Source organism: Schistocerca piceifrons, chromosome 10 (genome assembly GCF_021461385.2).
Source record: "Schistocerca piceifrons isolate TAMUIC-IGC-003096 chromosome 10, iqSchPice1.1, whole genome shotgun sequence".
NCBI lineage: Eukaryota > Metazoa > Arthropoda > Insecta > Orthoptera > Acrididae > Schistocerca > Schistocerca piceifrons.
The window spans coordinates 36331965-36350265 of record NC_060147.1 but is presented as its reverse complement, the minus strand read 5'-3'; the positions used below and the strand labels follow the sequence as shown (position 1 = coordinate 36350265).

Sequence of the window (18301 nt, the reverse complement as noted above, 5' to 3'; positions counted from 1 at the left end):
GCATACCCTACCAGTACGAATCTAATCGGTGAAGGGACGTTAGTATAGTCTGTCTGTAAATTCAAGAGCAACGAGCGCTTTTGGTGGGGGAAGTGGCCTTTCCCGGAAGAACGCTGCCACCGGCCTACAGGGGCACCCAGAATGTGTTGCCCATTATCTGTCTACCGGTGTACATCGGCGTGCAGTGATATACGTCGTTTCTGTTCGTGGGATCTTAGTTGCCAGTGTCAGTGAGTTAACTTTGTATACTTACTGAGGTACTTCGATATCCGGAAGTGATGGATAATCGTCTAGCGTTTGCAACAAAATGTGCAGAATACGAAGAAGAGGAGGTATTTACGGAGTAATGAGCGTTCGATCGTCTCTAATGTTATTACAGCGTGTATTAAAGAGGCGACCCAAAAAGAACTGTTGGCTAATATTACCAGTCCCAATCAAAGGGCTGCAGTTTATGCAAACGTCAGTCTCACCCAATAGGACACGTAAGGACGGAACGTAAAAATAAGCCGTTTGGGTTACTGGAATCGCCACGAAGGAAAACTAACAAATTTGGGAGGAAAGTCATCGTTATAGCCCGTTTCAAAATCACGTAAAACCTTTGACGCTTATGAAACACTAAATCTCTATCTCGGTCACTATTCACCTGACTCTAAGACATATTGCTTAAAACATGTGCGCAATAGCTATTTTAAACGCTGCTGAAATTTCCTTCGAAACATGTACACCGTTTCTGGACTTCTAAGCAAAAAGCTTGACATACGAGGTGCGTTCACCTATTAATTTTTATTTTTTGGTAAGAACTTTATTCGTTAATCTACAGCAGTGTAATCCTCTTCCAAATATTCCCCATTACATACAATACACTTATGCCAGTGCTTTTTCCAATTCCCGAAACACTTTAGGAACTGCTTCTTCGGGATAGTTTATAGGTCTCTTAACTGTGCATTTTTAATCTCATCCATGCTTGTAAAACCGCTGTCCTTTAAGGCCTGCGTTGAAATGTTTATACCACTTGTCTGCCCTTGGTTTACTCATGACAGGCTTACCAAAAGCAATATTTACCGTTTCTAAAAATTTCATATACTTTATTCCATTCTTATAACATAATTTAATACAGAGTCTCTAATTTATTTTTATACAAAAGAAATAGTCGGTAATGCTACCAAAACACATGTAACCTTTCTGACAGCCGACAGCAGAGTAAATACCCAATATGCATAACATTGTACACATACTTTTGAGGCATGTTTACGAAGACAGTGACGAAAAAGTAGTGCAAAACGGACTAATACAACACACAAAATTATAAATTTCCACTTACTTTTTAAACACTCTTTGTGCGGCAAGAATTGTTAAGTTTCAATGCAGTGCTTCAAAGAAAACTTCTAAAAATGTTCAAATGTGTGTGAAATCCTATGGGACTTAACTGCTAAGGTCATCAGTCCCTAAGCTTACACACTACTTAACCTAAATTATCCTAAGGACAAACAAACATATCATGCTCGAGGGAGGGCTCGAACCTCCGCCGGGACCAGCCGCACAGGAAAACTTCTACCTTTTAGTAGAAACACAAAGTAAGAACAGGCCTCAAATTCTACAGACTGATTGCATTATATGGGGTTCGTTTTACGAATAGCAATAAAGGAACATACATTCACATGAACAGGGATTTGGTTCTGTGTTTGTAGAAGAACCCTGACTTCCGTTCTTATGTTAATATTATTAACTCTATAATATTGTGTTTCGGAAGAAGCTATCGTCTTTTGTATTCTTTATGCATTTGTCTAAAACTAAACGCAGCCGAGACGTATCCGTACACGGCGGCGCCACGGATTCAAAGCGCGCGCCGCGGCATGGTCGGTACTGCGTTGTGAAACAGCCTGCAGAAGAGCCTCTTGACGTAGCTGGGTTGGCTGCTGTGCTGTGGATCGGGGTCAGTTCCCGGTACAGCCCTGGAATTTTCCTTCGTGAGAGGTCTGGGCGGGATACAAGAAGCGTCGTGACGCCACTTCTGGAGCTACTTGATTGAGAAGAAGGTCAAAACAGCCGACCCGACGGCCGGGAGAGCGGTGTGCTGGCCCCACGCCGCTCCACACCGCATCCAAATAACGCCATTGTCAAAGGATGGCATGGCGATCGGTCGGTCCCGAATGGCCGGTCTGAGACAGAACGAGGAGATTTGCTTCGTTTGCTTATAATTCAAGAGGATAGCTAAAGAAACAAATTCACAGGGCCGCATTTGAGGTATTCACCTTCCTGTCAAATGAACCGTGCATTGTTATGCTAAACCAGTCGTTCCCAATCTGACGGTAATTACCCCTAGAGTATAAAATTAAATTTTCTGAGTGGTAAAAGCCAAACGATTCAATTCTGTTTCCGCCGCGAAACTAAATTATTTTCAAAAGATCATTACTACACCACGAAGATGACGTGCTACAGACGCGAAATTTAACCGACAAGAAGAAGATGCTGCGATATGCAAATGATTAGCTTTTCAGACCATTCTCACAAGGTTGGCGCCGGTGGCGACACCTACAGCGTGCTGACATGAGGAAAGTTTCCAACCGATTTCTCATACAGAAATAGCAGTTGACCGGCATTGCCTGATGAAACGTTGTTGTGATGCCTTGTGTAAGGAGGAGAAATGCGTACCATCACGTTTCCGACTTTGATAATGGTCGGATTGTAGCCTATCGCGATTGCGGTTTATCATATCGCGACATTGCCACTCGCGTCGGTCGAGATCCAATGACTGTTAGCAGAATATGGAATCGGTGGGTTCAGGAGGGTAATACGGAACGCCGTGCTGGATCCCAACGGCCTCGTATCACTAGCAGTCGAGATGACAGGCATCTTATCCGCATGGCGGTAAGGGATCGTGCAGCCACGTCTCGATTCCTGAGTCAACAAATGGGGGCGTTTGCAAGACAACAACCATCTGCACGAACAGTGAGACGACGTGTGCAACAGCATGGACTATCAGCTCGGAGACCATGGCTGCGGTTACCCTCGACGCTGCATCACAGACAGGAGCGCCTGCGATGGTGTACTCGACGACGAACCTGGATGCACGAATGGCAAAACGTCATTTTTTCGCATGAATCCAGGTTCTGTTTACAGCATCGTGATGGTCGCATCCGTGTTTGGCGACATCGTGGTGAACGCACATTGGAAGCCTGTATTCGTCATCGCCATACTGGCGTATCACCTGGCCTGATGGTATGGGGGAGCCATTGGTTAGACGTCTCGGTCACACTTATTCGCATTGACGGCACTTTGAACAGTGGACTTTACATTTCAGATGTGTTACGACCCGTGGCTCTACCCTTCATTCGATCCCTGCGAAGCCCTACATTTCAGCAGGATAATGCACGACCGCATGTTACAGGTCCTGTACGGGCCTTTCTTTCGACTGCTGCCCTAGTCAGCACATTCTCCGGATCTCTCACCAACTGAAAACATCTCGTCAATGGTGGCCGAGCAACTGGCTCGTCACAATACGCCAGTCACTACTGTTGATGAACTGTGGTATCGAGTTGAGCCTGCATGGCCAGCTGTACCTGTACACGCCATCCACGCTCTGTCCGACTCAATGCCCAGGCATATCAAGGCCGTTATTACAGCCAGAGGTGGTTGTTCTGGGTACTGATTTCTCAGGATCTATGCACCTAAATTGGGTGAAACTGTAATCACATGTCAGTTGTAGTATAATATATTTGTCCAATGAAAACCCATTTCTCATCTGCATTTCTTCTTGGTGTAGCAATTTTAATGGCTAGTTGTGTAGGCTTACGCATTTCTAAGTCTAGGGGACTGATGACCTCAGATGATAATTCCCATTGTCCTTAGAGCCATTTGAACCAAGCTGGTGGTGGCTCCATAATGGTGTGTGCTGTGTTTACATGGAATGGAGTGCGTCCTCTGGTCCAAGTGAACCGATCACTCACTGACTGCTGGTTATGTTCGGCTTCCTGGAGACAATATGCAGTCCTTGGAGTTTATGTTCCCAAACAACTGTCTCATGTCACTGAGCCACAATTGCGACTGATTTGAAGAACATTCTGGACAATTCGGCGAGTGATTTGGGCAACCAGATCGCCCGACATGAAACCCATCGAACATTTATGGAACATAATTGAGGGGGCAGTTCGTGCACAAAATCCTGCACCGGCAACACTTTCGCAATTATGGACGGCTATAGAGGTAGGGACTTCCAACGACTTGGTGAGTCCATGTGACGTCGAGTTGCTGCACCACACCGGGCAGAAAGAGGTGCGATACAATATTAGGAGGCATGCCATGGCTTATGGTATCTCAGTGAATTTCCCAATTATTTCTTCCATCTTCCTATAGGACGCTACCCAAATATTTAATTTTTTTTTATATTCGTTAACGTGCTGGCTTATCTTAGAAGATAGATTAAGGAACGGCAAACCTACGTTTCTAGCATTTGTAGACTTAGAGGAAGCTTTCGACATTGTTGACTGGAATACGCTCTTTCAAATTCTGAAGGTGGCAGCGGTCAAATACAGAGAGCGAAAGGCTATTTACAATTTGTACAGAAACCAGATGGCAGTTATAAGAATCGAGGGACATGAAAGGGAAGAAGTGGTTGGGAAAGGAGTGAGACAGGGTTGTAGCCTCTCCCCGATGTTATTCAATCTGTATATTGAGCAAGCAGTAAAGGAAACAAAAGAAAAATTCAGAGTAGGTATTAAAATCCGTGGAGAAGAAATAAAAAGTTGAGGTTCGCCGATGACATTGTAATTTTGTCAGAGACAGCAAAGGACTTGGAAGAGCAGTTAAACGGAATGGACAGTGTCTTGAAAGGAGGGTATAAGATGAACATCAACAAATGCAAAACAAGGATAATGGAATGTAGTCGAATTAAGTCGGGTGATGCTGAGGGAATTATGTTATGAAATGAGACACTTAATGTAGTAAAGGAGTTTTGCTATTTGGGGAGCAAAATAACTGATGATGGTCGAATTAGAGAGGATATAAAATGTAGACTGACAATGGCAAGGAAAACGTTTCTGAAGAAGAGAAATTTGTTAACGTCGAATATATATATATTTAAGTTTCTGGAAGTCGTTTCTGAAAGTATTTGTATGGAGTGCAGCCATGTACGGAAGTGAAACATGGACGATAAATAGTTTGGACATGAAGAGAAGAGAAGTTTTTGAAATGTGGTGCTACAAAAGAATGCTGAAGATTAGATGGGTAGATTACATAACTAATGAGGAGGTATTGAATAGGATTGGGGAGAAGAGGAGTTTGTGGCACAACTTGACAAGAAGAAGGGACCGGTTGGTAGGACATGTTCTGAGGCATCAGGGGATCACAAATTTAGTAATCGAGGGCAGCGTGCAGGGTAAAAATCGTAGAGGGAGACCAAGAGATGAATATACTAAGCAGATTCAGAAGGATGTAGGTTGCAGTAGGTACTGGGAGATGAAGAAGCTTGCACAGGATAGAGTAGCATGGAGAGCTGCATCAAACCAGTCTCAGGACTGAAGACCGCAACAACAACAACGTGCTGGCCCTCTACTATTGTGTCTCCTACACATTCTCCACAACATAGTTATTCCGTCTTTAGAAATATTTATTTCAGTCCCCACCTGTGATATTCTTGTAATAATTTTGTTAACAAAAAGCAGATACCATCCTCATCACTAGCTAACACTATTTGATCATTTGTGAAGAACAAGGTGTACGCACATTGGTCCTTCGTTATCTGAATTCTCATTCCTGCATGCTACCTACTCCATAAGTCTAGGGCTTTCTCGATGTCTATTTAAACAGTGTAGGAAAAATGGAAGTAAGTGTTTGGCGCCGTTGGCCGGGAGGCCCCTTACGGCGCAGGTCCGGCCGCCTTGGTGCAGACCTTATTACATTCGACGCCACATTGGGTGACCTGCGATGGGGATGAAATGATGATGATGAAGACAACACAACACCCATTCCCTGAGCGGAGAAAATCCACGACCCAGCCGGGAATCGACCTGGGGCCCGTGGGACGGCAATCCGTCACTCTGACCACTCAGCTATCGGGGCGGACAACAATGTAGGAGACAAGCAGCACCGTTGCTGCAATGCTTTTGTAATTTCGCAAGGCTTTGTCGGTATTATATTCCTCATTTTAATTACACACACTGAAAACTTGTAAAGGTTGCATTCTGCTACGTGGAAGCAAAATAACACGTGAAGACGAAGCAAGGAGGTCGTAAAAAGTAGATTAGCACAGGAAAAGTGGCCATTTCTAGCCAAGAGAACTCTTGTACTATCAAACATCGGCGTTAATCTGAGGAGGAAATAGCTGAGAATGCCCGAGGGCTCAGGTATTACTATGATTTGAGACTGAGAGCGTGTTCTGTGTAAAACTGTATGCTGTGGTCTGTGTGAGTTACGTAAAAGTTCACGGAGGCAGAGGTGAATAGCACACGCGGCTTGGATGTTGGGGAGGGTCGGAGCCGTCGCTTCCGAGTTGCGTAATCGCAGATAAAAGCACTCGCGTGATGGGGCGTTACGAAATGGCTGTTATAACTGGCGCGACCTTCAAGAACACTAAGAGGGCGTGCCGAAATATGCCTCCGAATTCTTTATGTGAAAAATCTTAAAAATTTTTAAATGAAAACTCTACTAACATTCTACAAGGTGTGGTTATAAAATAACGAGACTATTGCTGTAAAAACATTCTATTTCAAAAATATACATATTTCGTTATTGTCACTCTCAATACGGTATACTCCCCTCTATCTCTGTAACGCTCGATACAAGTTTTGCGTTGATGGAATCAGTGCTTTCTCTATGAGCTCGTTGATGAACCATGCCGCTTTATTTTTATTTATTTTTTTTTCCGCTGCGTCAATGGACTGAAATCATGTTGCCTTTAATGCAGATTTCGCTTTGGGGAATAGATAAAAGTCACATGTTGCTAGACTAGGCGAATAAGGAGGACTGTATAAGACTGTGATGCTGTACTTCGCTAGAAACCGGCCGGGGTGGCCGAGCGGTTCTAGGCGCTACAGTCTGGAACCGCGCGACCGCTACAGTCGCAGGTTCGAATCCTGCCTCGGGCATGGATGTGTGTGATGTCCTTAGGTTAGTTAGGTTTAAGTAGTTCTAAGTTCTAGGGGACTGATGACCTCAGATGTTGAGTCCCATAGTGCTCAGAGCCATTTGAACCATTTGAACTTCGCTTGAAATATCTTCCCGCCAACAGCGAGCAAGTGAGTTTCAAGTAAAATGTTTCCACTGCAGTGGCGGATACAGAAAAACCTCAAGGAGGGGGCGCTAAAGATATCTTGAGCTACCTTTACTTTTACCGTAATAAAAAATAATCAAATCACAAGCAAAGTTTAAGAAAGATTTATTTAAATCGATTATACACAAATGGTTAAAATGGCTCTAAGCACTATGGGACTTAACCTCTGAGGTCATCAGTCCCCTAGACTTAGAACTACGTAAACCTAAGTAACCGCGCGGTTCCGGACTGAAGCGCCTAGAACCGCTCGGCCACAGTGGCCGGCGATTATACACATATACAAGACAATGCCATATTATATAAAAAAGTTACAATTGTGGTTATCATCCTTAAATGATGAATTCTATGCGCCTATTCTTCCTGGAAAATTAATTAATTACATCGTCAATAGGACAATCAATGTCAGCGTAAGTGTTCAACAGAGCTAAGCCATTAAGCCGATCCTCCTTCGCCGGCCGGGGTGGGCGAGCGGTTCTAGGCGCTACAGTCTGGAACCGCGCGACCGCTACGGTCGCAGGTTCGAATCCTGCCTCGGGAATGGACGTGTGTGATGTCCTTTAATCACAAAGAGTGATTATTCTTCAAATAACGGTAGTTAGCTACCTATGTGGCAGACAGAAACGTATATAATACGATGACACGGGCGAGCGTTTTAGATAGGAAAGTACAACTAAATAACTTTATTCAGTCGAGTCGACTGACGAAAGAAACGAACCAATAGCGTGCCGGCTGACAGGCGGGGGTGGCAATGCGGGCAGTCTCACAAGGGGGAAGGCGCGGGCACCCCATATGTATACGCCACTGCTCAACTGTACGGGAATATACAGGGTGGTCCATTGATAGTGACCGGGCTAAAAATATCTCACGAAATAAGCGCCAAATGAAAAAACTACAAAGAACGAAACTTGTCTAGCTTGAAGGGGGAAACCAGCTACGGTTGGCCCACTAGATGGCGCTGCCATAGGTCAAACGGATATCAACTGCGTTTTTTTAAATAGGAGCCCACATTTTTATTACATATTCGTGTAGTACGTAAAGAAATATGAATGTTTTAGTTGGACCACTTTTTTCATTTTGTGATAGATGGCGCTGTAATAGTTACAAATGTATAAGTACGTGGTATCACGTAACATTCCGCCAGTGCGGACGGTATCTGCTTCGTGATACATTACCCGTGTTAAAATGGACCGTTTACCAACTTCCTAAAAGGTCGATATCGTGTTGATGTATGGCTATTGTGATCAAAATGCCTAACGGGCGTGTGCTCGGTATCTTGGACGACATCATCCAAGTGTCCGGACCGTTCGCCGGCTAGTTACGTTATTTAAGGAAACAGGAAGTATTCAGCCACATGTGAAACGTCAACCACGAACTGCAACAAATGACGATGCCCTAGTAGGTGTTTTAGCTGCTGTGGCGGCTAATGCACACATCAGTAGCAGACAAATTGCGCGAGAATCGGGAATCTCAAAAACGTCGGTGTTGAGAATGCTACATCAACATCGATTACACCCGTACCATATTTCTGTCCACCAGGAATTCCATGGCGACTACTTTGAACGCCGTGTACAGTTCTGCTACTGTGCACAAGACAAATGACGGGACGATGACAGATTTTTTGCACGCGTTGTATTTAGCGACGAAGCGTCATTCACCAACAGCGGTAACGTAAGCCGGCATAATATGCACTATTGGGCAACGGAAAATGCACGATGGCTGCGACAAGTGGAACATCAGCGACCTTGGGGGGTTAATGTATGGTGCGGCATTATGGGAGGAAGGATAATTGGCCCCCATTTTATCGATGGCAATCTAAATATTGCAATGTATGCTGATTTCCTACATAATTTTCTACCGATATTACTACAAGATGTTTAACTGCATGACAGAATGGCGATTTACTTCCTACACGATGGATTTCCGGCACATAGCTCGCGTGCGGTTGAAGCGCTATTGAACAACATATTTCATGACTGGTGGATTGGTTGTCGAAGCACCATACCGTGGCCCGCACGTTCACCGGATCTGACGTCCCCGGATTTTTTTTCTGTGGGGAAAGTTGAAGGATATTTGCTATCGTGTTCCACCGACAACGCCTGACAACATGCATCAGCGCATTGTCAATGTATGTGCGAACATTACGGAAGGCGAACTACTCGTTGTTGAGAGGGATGTCGTTCCACGTATTGCCAAATGCATTGAGGTTGACGGACATTATTTTGAGCATTTATTGAATTAATGTGGTAGTTACAGGTAATCACGCTGTAACAGCATGCGTTCTCAGAAATGATAAGTTCACAAAGTTACATGTATCACATTGGAACAACCGAAATAAAATGTTCAAAGTTTCTGTATTTTAATGTAAAAAACCTACCTGTTATCAACTGCTCGTCTAAAATTGTGAGCCATATGTTTGTGACTATTACAGCGCCATCTATCACAAAGCGAAAAAAGTGGTCCAACTAAAACATTCATATTTCTTTACGTACTACACGAATATGTAATAAATAATGGGTGTTCCTATTTAAGAAACCGCAGTTGATATCCGTTTGACCTATGGCAGCGCCATCTAGCGGGCCAACCATAGCGCCATCTGGTTTCCCCCTTCAAGCTAGACGAGTTTCGTTCTTTGTAGTTTTTTCGTTTGACGCTTATTTGGTGAGATATTTGGCCTGGTCACTATCAATGGACCACCCTGTATAACGGATGTGCGAGTAGAGGTTCTAGACGCATCGTTGACGACATACGGAAGTTTGGCTTTGGCCGTGAGTCGTGCTCAGGTAGCCAAATGGTAAGGTGACCGCTCGTGATGAGCGGGAAATCCGGGTTCGAGTCCAGTTGTGGCACAAATTTTCATCATCGCCGATGACGGACGCGAGTGCCTTTGCTAACAGCCCTTAGCTTGCAGTGCCTCTCCTGGGCTCGGGCGATAACATTTTGACCCTAGACAACTGGTCAGGTGAGCCCTGATTTCAGTTGGTAAGAGATGATGGTAGGGTTGGAGTGTGGCTCAGATCCCATCAAACCATAGACCCAAGTTGTCAACAAGGTACGGTGGAGGCTCCACAATGGTGTGGACTGTGTTCACATGGAATGGAAGAATTGGATCCTGGTTATCTTCGGCTACCTGAAGACTATTTGCAGCCATTCATGTACTTTATGTGCACAAACTACAGTGGAATTTTTATGGATGACAATGCGCCATGTCACCTGGCCAGAATTGTTCGCAATTGGTATCAAGAAAACTGGGGATAATTCGAGCAAATGAATTGGCCATACAAATCGCCTTATATGAGTCCCATCGAACACTTATGGGACATCGAAAGGTCAGTTCATGTGCAACCATCCTGTTCCGGCAACACCTGCGCAATTGTGGATGGCTATAGAGGCAGCTCAGGGTCTTGAGTCGGCACGGTAACTCAGCGTGTTCGGTCAGGGGGTTCGCTGCCCTCTGTAATAAAAACAGTGAGTTAATGGATCAACGACGAACGCAAACGGGTGTCTTGCAACGTCCGCCCCGAGCAGATACAACGAACGGAAACGAGCAAAATGAGTTAAAAAAAAAAAAAAAAAAAAAAAAAAAAAAAAAAAAAAGCGGTCTCGCTTCTCGCGCACGGGGTCCCGGGTTCGGTTCCCGACGGGGTCAAGAATTTTTTTCTGCTTTGAGATGACTGGGTGTTGTTGTGTCACCATCATCATCCCTGTTACGGTCGGAGGAAGGCAATAGCAAACCACCTCCGCTAGGACCTTGCCTAGTCGGCGGTGCGGGTCTCCCAAATCGTCCCCTACGCTCCATGGAGTATGGGGCCTCATTTTGGTGGTGGTATAGATGCAGCATGGCTCAACATCTTTGCAGGGGACGTCCAACGACTTGAGTCCATACTGCGTTGAGCTGCTGCACTACGACAGGGAAACGGAAGTCCGACACGATTTTAAGAGATATCCAATGACTTTTGTTACCTATGTGTACATGCAATGTTTGTTGTGATTTGCTAAGTGCTCTCATCCTCAAATACTGGATGAATCAAATCTAGGTATTAGCGCGCGGTCATTTACCATGCCTCAAGATCAACCCGCAGGTCGAACTGTAATACAGGGTAGCGCACGAAATGTGTTACCAATTGTTTCTTTCACAATTTACGACTCACATTAGATATCCCGCTGTGATCTCTACAGCAGTACCAACAGAACTTGGAAAAACAAATGAGTTACGAAATGACGTGTAATTCACGATACTGCCGCTAGGAGACTAGTAAGCAGCAATGGCTGACTATGGAAGACTGACGACACAGCAACGATCGGCAATTGTGTTACTTTTTCGTGAAACGAAAAGCCTTGTTGTGACTCAGAGGCGTTTTCGACAACAGTTTAACACACGACGGGTCCCTTGCAAGAAGACCATCCACAGGTTGTACGATAAATTTGTACAGGAAGGAACACTATTGGAGGCGAAGCGACCTCCGCCTAAGCCTGTTTGTTCGCTGGAGAATATTGAAGCGGTACGAGTTGCTGTACAGAGAAGTCCCGGGAAATCGTGTAGAAAGGCAGCAGTGCAAATGGGAATATACAGACGCTCCGTTCAACGCATTTTTAAAAGTGACCTCCATATGTACCCATACAAGATGTCGTGCACAGAAGCTCACTGAAGAACACAAGCAGCAGAGACTACTGTTTGCTCAGTGGGCGGAGGATAGGGAAGAAACTCTCAACAACGTTTGGTTTTCAGACGAGGCGCATTTTCATTTAGACAGTGTGGTTAACAAACAAAATGTATGCTTTTGGCCCACTGAAAACCCACAAGTGCTTTATGAGCGACAACATTAAGCTCCGAGGATTAGAGCGTGGGCAGCAATTTCCAGTCACGGACTTATTGGACCCTTTTTCTTTGAAGAAACTGAGAACAGCGAGCGTTATTTGAGCATGCTTCGCAATAGCTTCGTTCCACAGCTTCTTGAGCTTCTTGCTACTGCCTTGCCCTTCAACACACAGTGGTTCATGCAAGATGGAACAAGGCCACATACTGCAAACACTGTGTTGGAGTTTTTAAACGAGCATTTCGACATGCGGATCATTTCACTCAGGTTTCCAGATCGCTTCAATGACGGACAAAATTGGCCCTCCAGTAGTCCAGACCTCAATCCGTGTGACTTTTTTCTTCGGGGGTACCGAAAGGAAAAAAATTTACCGAAACGTCCACGTGATTTAATGGAACTCACAAGGCTTATTCTTCAAGCTTGCAGTGAAATTACGGAAGACATGTGCCGTAGGGTGATCACTAACTTCAGTGTTCGTTTCAAGTAAGTTAGGAAACAAAATGGTGGACATATTGAGCATGTGCTGAGTTAGAGCAAATCTCCATGGACGGCTCTTCATTGTAGTATATGTTCCTTTCATATGGTATTGACAATAAAGTTTATATTCAAATACAAAATGGTAACCCATTTCGTGCGCCACCCTCTACTTGTATTACTGTGTTAAACTATTCGAATATAGCTCTTAATGGGAAGATTATGACAACAATTGAAATTTTTAAATTGGGTCTTAATAATGCGAAGTACTGAAAATCAGATTGTCGTTGCTCCTGAGAGCTGGTAGATAGGCAACTGGGAACTGATTTCGGGTTTTGGGATATTCGGATACCATTTGTATAAAAATTTAGCAGGATGTAGAGGATGCTCCACCGAACAGTTTGAGGTAGGGAACCTGATGGAGAAGCCAGCTTAAAGCCGTCGGCACACGGACCGCGCATCCGAACGTTGAGCGTGCCGAGTTTCTGACGTCATAGCGTGGAATAGCACGTTCGGGAATCTTTCCGAACGTGCAGAGCAATATCTGGCATGTCAGATATTCTGAGCGTGCGTCTGAGCGTTGACCAATGAGATGGCACAACGCCACCTACGTCACACGCACGCCGTCTCCCTTCAGTACAGAGTTGTGAGGCGCCAAATTGGCATTCATTTCAAGCCTTTACGTATATATGCCGTTTCTGAGCACCAGCAAATTGAGAATCACTGGAAAACCCGTCGTTAACTGTGTGATTCGTTATAAAATAATGAGAAATATCATATTCGTGGCAAAAGGATTATTGTAACTTGCGTATAATGAGAGTAGGCTATTTGAAGGCAGCGACACACTAAAGACCCACCCAAAACGCATTGTTCTTGATACAATTTGTTATTATTAAATTTCAATTAGTAACATATCTACGATTAAGGTTTTCAGCAAGGAGTAACATACCATGATTAGACATAAGATGTGTGGTGTTGGTTCAGCGTCATGAGGTACTGTCACTGTTCTGAAAAGAGTTGTCAGTTAGGGGCGGTGGTTCGCGACTCGACACTCCCAAATTTTTTTCCTAACATTCGCGTTTTTATTACGTTCTGATGCTTTATTATTACTTTAATATAAATATATGCTATAATATTTGATGTTACGTAAATATAAGTTCACCTTTTTTTGAGGGGTGACTGATTGGCTTAACCTACAGCACAGCTTGCGCTACTTGTATAAAGATATTTTGCTCCTTTTTCTTTTACGCTTCGTAATTCACATGTTGCAAAGATAGTGCTACTGGACAGGAACAGTGATCAAGTAAGACTGACCTTGGCGTTTTACTAAAATGTGGGAATGACGAAAGACCGCAACAACAACAACAACAACAACAGCATAAGAGTGGAGCTAGTAGCGCCACTACGGGGATGCAAATCAGGTATGCTTTAAATACATAATGTAATGACCATGAGCGTTAGTTACCTTTGAGGTAGGACGTGGTGAGCTGATGTTACCCAAGAATGCCTTTAAGACAACAAAGACGTTGTTAATCAACACCTCATTGAGCTTGAACGAGGTCACGTAATAGGGCTATGAGAAGCTGGATGTTCCTTCTGTGATACTGGAGAGAGAGACTTGGTAGGAATGCAGCCACCGTACATGATCTCAGGCAGTGGTGGCCCCGAGAATGTAGGTCTCAAGAAGACCGGCCTTCAGATGGCCCCCGTGTCAGTACCGGGAGGGAACACCATTGTGTTTGGCTCTGGCGCACTGTACTGCATCTGCAACAGCAGTTTGAGCAGCAGTTGGCACCACACACACACAATGAACTATTACAAATCGGTTGCTTCAAGGACGGCTCCAAACCAGATTCCCTGTAGCGTGTATTCCACTGAACCCAAACCACCGCCATTTGCGACTTCAGTGGAGTCAAGCGAGAGCTCATTGTAGGACAGGGTGGAGGTCTGTCGTGTTTTCTTATGAAAGCTGATTCCGCCTCAGTGCCGTGTGTTGGTTAGGAGACGGTCAGCTGAAGGCCTACAACCAAACTGTCTGCGTGTTAGACACACTGGACCTACATCTGGGGTTATGGTCTGGTGCGATTTCGTATGACAACAGGATCACGCTTGTGGTTATCCCACGCACCCTGACTGCAAATTTGTTCGTCAGTCTGGTGAGTCGACCTGTTGTGCTGCCATTCATGAACAGCATTCCAGGGGGTGTTTTCCAAGAGGATAACGCTCCTGCTGTTGTAACCTAACATGCTCTGCAGAGTGTCGACATGTTGCCTTGGCCTGCTCGATCACCAGATCTGTCTCCAATGGAGCAGATATGGGACATAATTGGACTACAGCGTCATCCACAAACAGCGTTTAAAAAAATGGTTCAAATGGCTCTGAGCACTATGGGACTTAACATCTATGGTCATCAGTCCCCTAGAACTTAGAACTACTTAAAACTAACTAACCTAAGGACATCACCCACAGCATTAAACCTAAATGAAATTTTCACTCTGCATCGGAGTGTACGCTGGTTTTGAAACTTACTGGCAGATTAAAACTGTGTGCCGGACCACGACTCGAACTCGGGACCTTTGCCTTTCGCGGGCAAGTGCTCTACCAACTGAGCTACCCAAGCACGACGACTCACGACCCGTCCTCACAATTTTACTTCCGCCTGTACCTCGTCTCCTACCTTCCAAACTTTGCAGAAGTTCTCCTGCGAAACTTGCAGGATTAGCACTACTGGAAGAAAGGATATTGCGGAGACATGGCTTAGCCACAGCCTGGGGGATGTTTCCAGAGCCGGCCTGGGTAGCCGAGCGCTTCTAGGCGCTACAATCTGGAACCGCCCGACCGCTACGGTTGCAGATTCGAATCCTCCCTCGGGCATGGATGTGTGTGATGTCCTTAAGTTAGTTAGGTTTAAGTAGTTCTAAGTTCTAGGGGACTGATGACCTCAGAAGTTAAGTCCCATAGTGCTCAGAGCCATTTGAACCATTTTTTGATGTTTCCAGAATGAAATTTTCACTCTGCAGCGGAGTGTACGCTGTTCGAGTCTCGGTCCGGCACACAGTTTTAATTTGTCAGGAAGTTCAAAACCAGCGTACACTCCGCTGAGAGTGAAAATTTCATTCTGGAAACATCCCCCAGGCTGTGGCTAAGCCATGTCTCCGCAATATCCTTTCTTTCAGGAGTGCTAGTTCACAAGGTTCGCAGGAGAGCTTCTATAAATTTTGGAAGGTAGGAGACGAGGTACTGGCAGAAGTAAAGCTGTGAGGACGGGCTTGGGTAGCTCAGTTGGTAGAGCACTTGCCCGCGAAAGGCAAAGGTCCCGAGTTCGAGTCTCGGTCCGGCAGACAGTTTTAATCTGCCAGGAAGTTTCAGCATTAAACCTCCCTCCCCCTCCCCCCTCCACTTGACCCACCAAGTGCAAGAGGCATGGAACTCGATCCCACATATTGACATCAGGCACCTGTTCCAACACAATACATGCACCTTTGCATGCTTGCTTCAAGTACCCAGACAAATGCATTCGCGAAATTTCACTAAACTCTCGTCCTCCGTCTGAACAGACCTCGAAAGGCTCCGCTGTGTAAACCTCAGCCAAAGGCGTCGCTGGATGCGAATATAGAGGGACTTGTGGTCGGCACATTGCTCTCCCCGTCGTTGTCAGCTTTCGTGATCGAAGCCGCTACGTTTGAGCCAAGTAGCTCCTCAATTGAACTCACAAGGGCTTGTCAACAGCGCTAGGAAGACTGGAACGGTCACACATCCATGACGTAGCCCAGGGGTCTCCAAACTACGGCCCCCGTTAGCTGGCCGGCCATCCCCGGTATCCGGCCCGCCAAATATTTGAGGTGGTACCTATACTGTCAACAATTGAGTTTCGAGGCCTATCGCGACCAATACACCGCGATATTGTCGGACCAATCACGCAACAGAACTATCAAATATATGCTACTTGCTACAAGACTACATATCTAAACTTATTGTTGCGCCGATTGAAATAACAATACGTTGACATTCTCTACCTCTTCGTCTTGCAGCAACAGTGTTGCTAACAATGATTTTGAGATTTCGTTAACTTTGCAGGACGCTTTCGTGAAGAATGTGCAGTGACATACTTTTTTGTCGGTGAAATACGCCAGAATTTCGGTCAGGTACGTCCACCAATCAAAATTATGTAATTAAATAAAAATCGTAGTTCGTTTCAGTGTTAGCTATTCCCAGGACCCTTAGATTTTTGCGGTTTCATCTTTCCTTTAGCCTTACATTACGGTGATCATGGCGTGCTAGGGTGCTTTAAACCCAATAGGTAGATCATGGCCCATATGACTTAGTGGAAGAGTCAATGTGGCCGGCGGACTAAAAAGTTGGGAGACCCCTGCCGTAGCCGACAGCGCTTGACTTTGGTGGTCTGATAATTGAGCCAAGGCTTCTGGCCGCGAAATGTTACTTGACAGTAATTATTTCTTAATATAGCTACTTTTCCGTCGGTGTGTTACGCGGAATTCCTGTAAACAAAAGAGAATGTGCCACAAGGAAGCCTTTCAAATTTCATTTGGAAATCTTAATTTTATGCTTAAATTTTTAATACTGTTGCTAGACTATTGAAGATGAAAACTGCAAAATAGTGCGCACATTTTTATACAGATTAAACATGTGTTGTACTAGTGCAAATAGCTTTTCCATATACGGATGGCAGAATTGGAATTGTAAGACAGCTGGAGGTTCGTAAAGTGATTCTGGAGTTAGTTCTGACAGCCCTTTATCTGCCCAAAGAATATTCTTTGTGAATGGGCAGCGGTGTTTCAGAATATGCCACTTTGTACAGTAGAGTGGAAATATACAAACCGCACAAGCCTTCGCTTTTCAGAGCTACAGGAAGTGGAGATGATTCGTATTCAATGTAGTATAGATAGCAACATTTAGTTTCTGCATGAGATCCTGAATATGATACTTCCAAGAGTGCTTTTCATCTATTTTCAGTCCCAAAATTTGAAAATGTTCACTTTCACTGTTTATTTGATACCTTATTTGCTAAATCATTTACATTACATTCCCACGTCTTTCACAATGATGCTTTTGTCATCTGCATTCGCTGGAAACAGAGCTTATGCTTTATTTTTAATTCTCTCAATGTAGTGCCGAAAGTGGTTTATTATGTAGATTGATTTCCCACACGTTGAGATGACATTGCGCAAGCTAAAACTTTTTATGACAGCTATATTTGCATAGAATGTCAGTTAACCGAATAGAGGACTGTTTTATCAAGTCTACACTTGTTCCCTGGCCGTCGAGATGTCTCACTTCCTTCCGTAAATTGATGATTTAGTACAACTGCTTAATTCTCGCGGCTGGCGGAAGCGTCCTTGGCGGAACAGCTGATCCGGCCGTGAGACTACGCTATTGATTGAAAGACATTTTTACGTTGCAATAAGTATATAATCGTAGATTAATGCCTTTTCTATCCAGTCTGTAAATTGCTCGCCGATTTTTAGGATACGTCTTCTGCGTTTGTGATAGCGATTATCAGAGCGTCGAGTTGCAGGAAACAGGATTTTTATTGATCGTTCAGTGCCGGGTGACGGGAAACTCTCTACCACACGGCCTGACCTCTAACGTCCTTTCGCACTCGGCTAAAGGATTTCGAGACAGCTGCACAGCTCCACGTTAAGAAGGTACGGCATCAGTTCCAGGAATTTGGCACTTGTGAAATACCCCACGTTATTTGTAATTGTAATACAAGACTAATTGAGTT

General features: G+C 44.7%; 1 protein-coding gene and 1 long non-coding RNA gene across 4 annotated transcripts in view; one reads left to right on the top strand and one right to left on the bottom strand.

The window, feature by feature from the left end:
* The window catches only part of LOC124719089 (pyruvate kinase-like), a 121929-nt gene that overhangs the window by 39795 nt on the left and 63833 nt on the right, over positions 1-18301 (top strand). The window contains exon 1 of one of the 3 annotated variants that reach the window (XM_047244781.1): positions 18116-18221. The exons of 1 other annotated variant lie outside the window; for it this stretch is intronic. The gene's annotated coding sequence lies outside the window, so the exon portion shown is untranslated. Of the gene's footprint in view, positions 1-18115; positions 18222-18301 lie in introns of those variants that run through there. One more of the 3 variants, XM_047244779.1, reaches the window with a different exon arrangement.
* Positions 1-18301, bottom strand: part of LOC124719090 — a 40873-nt gene that overhangs the window by 20671 nt on the left and 1901 nt on the right. The window lies entirely within an intron of this gene.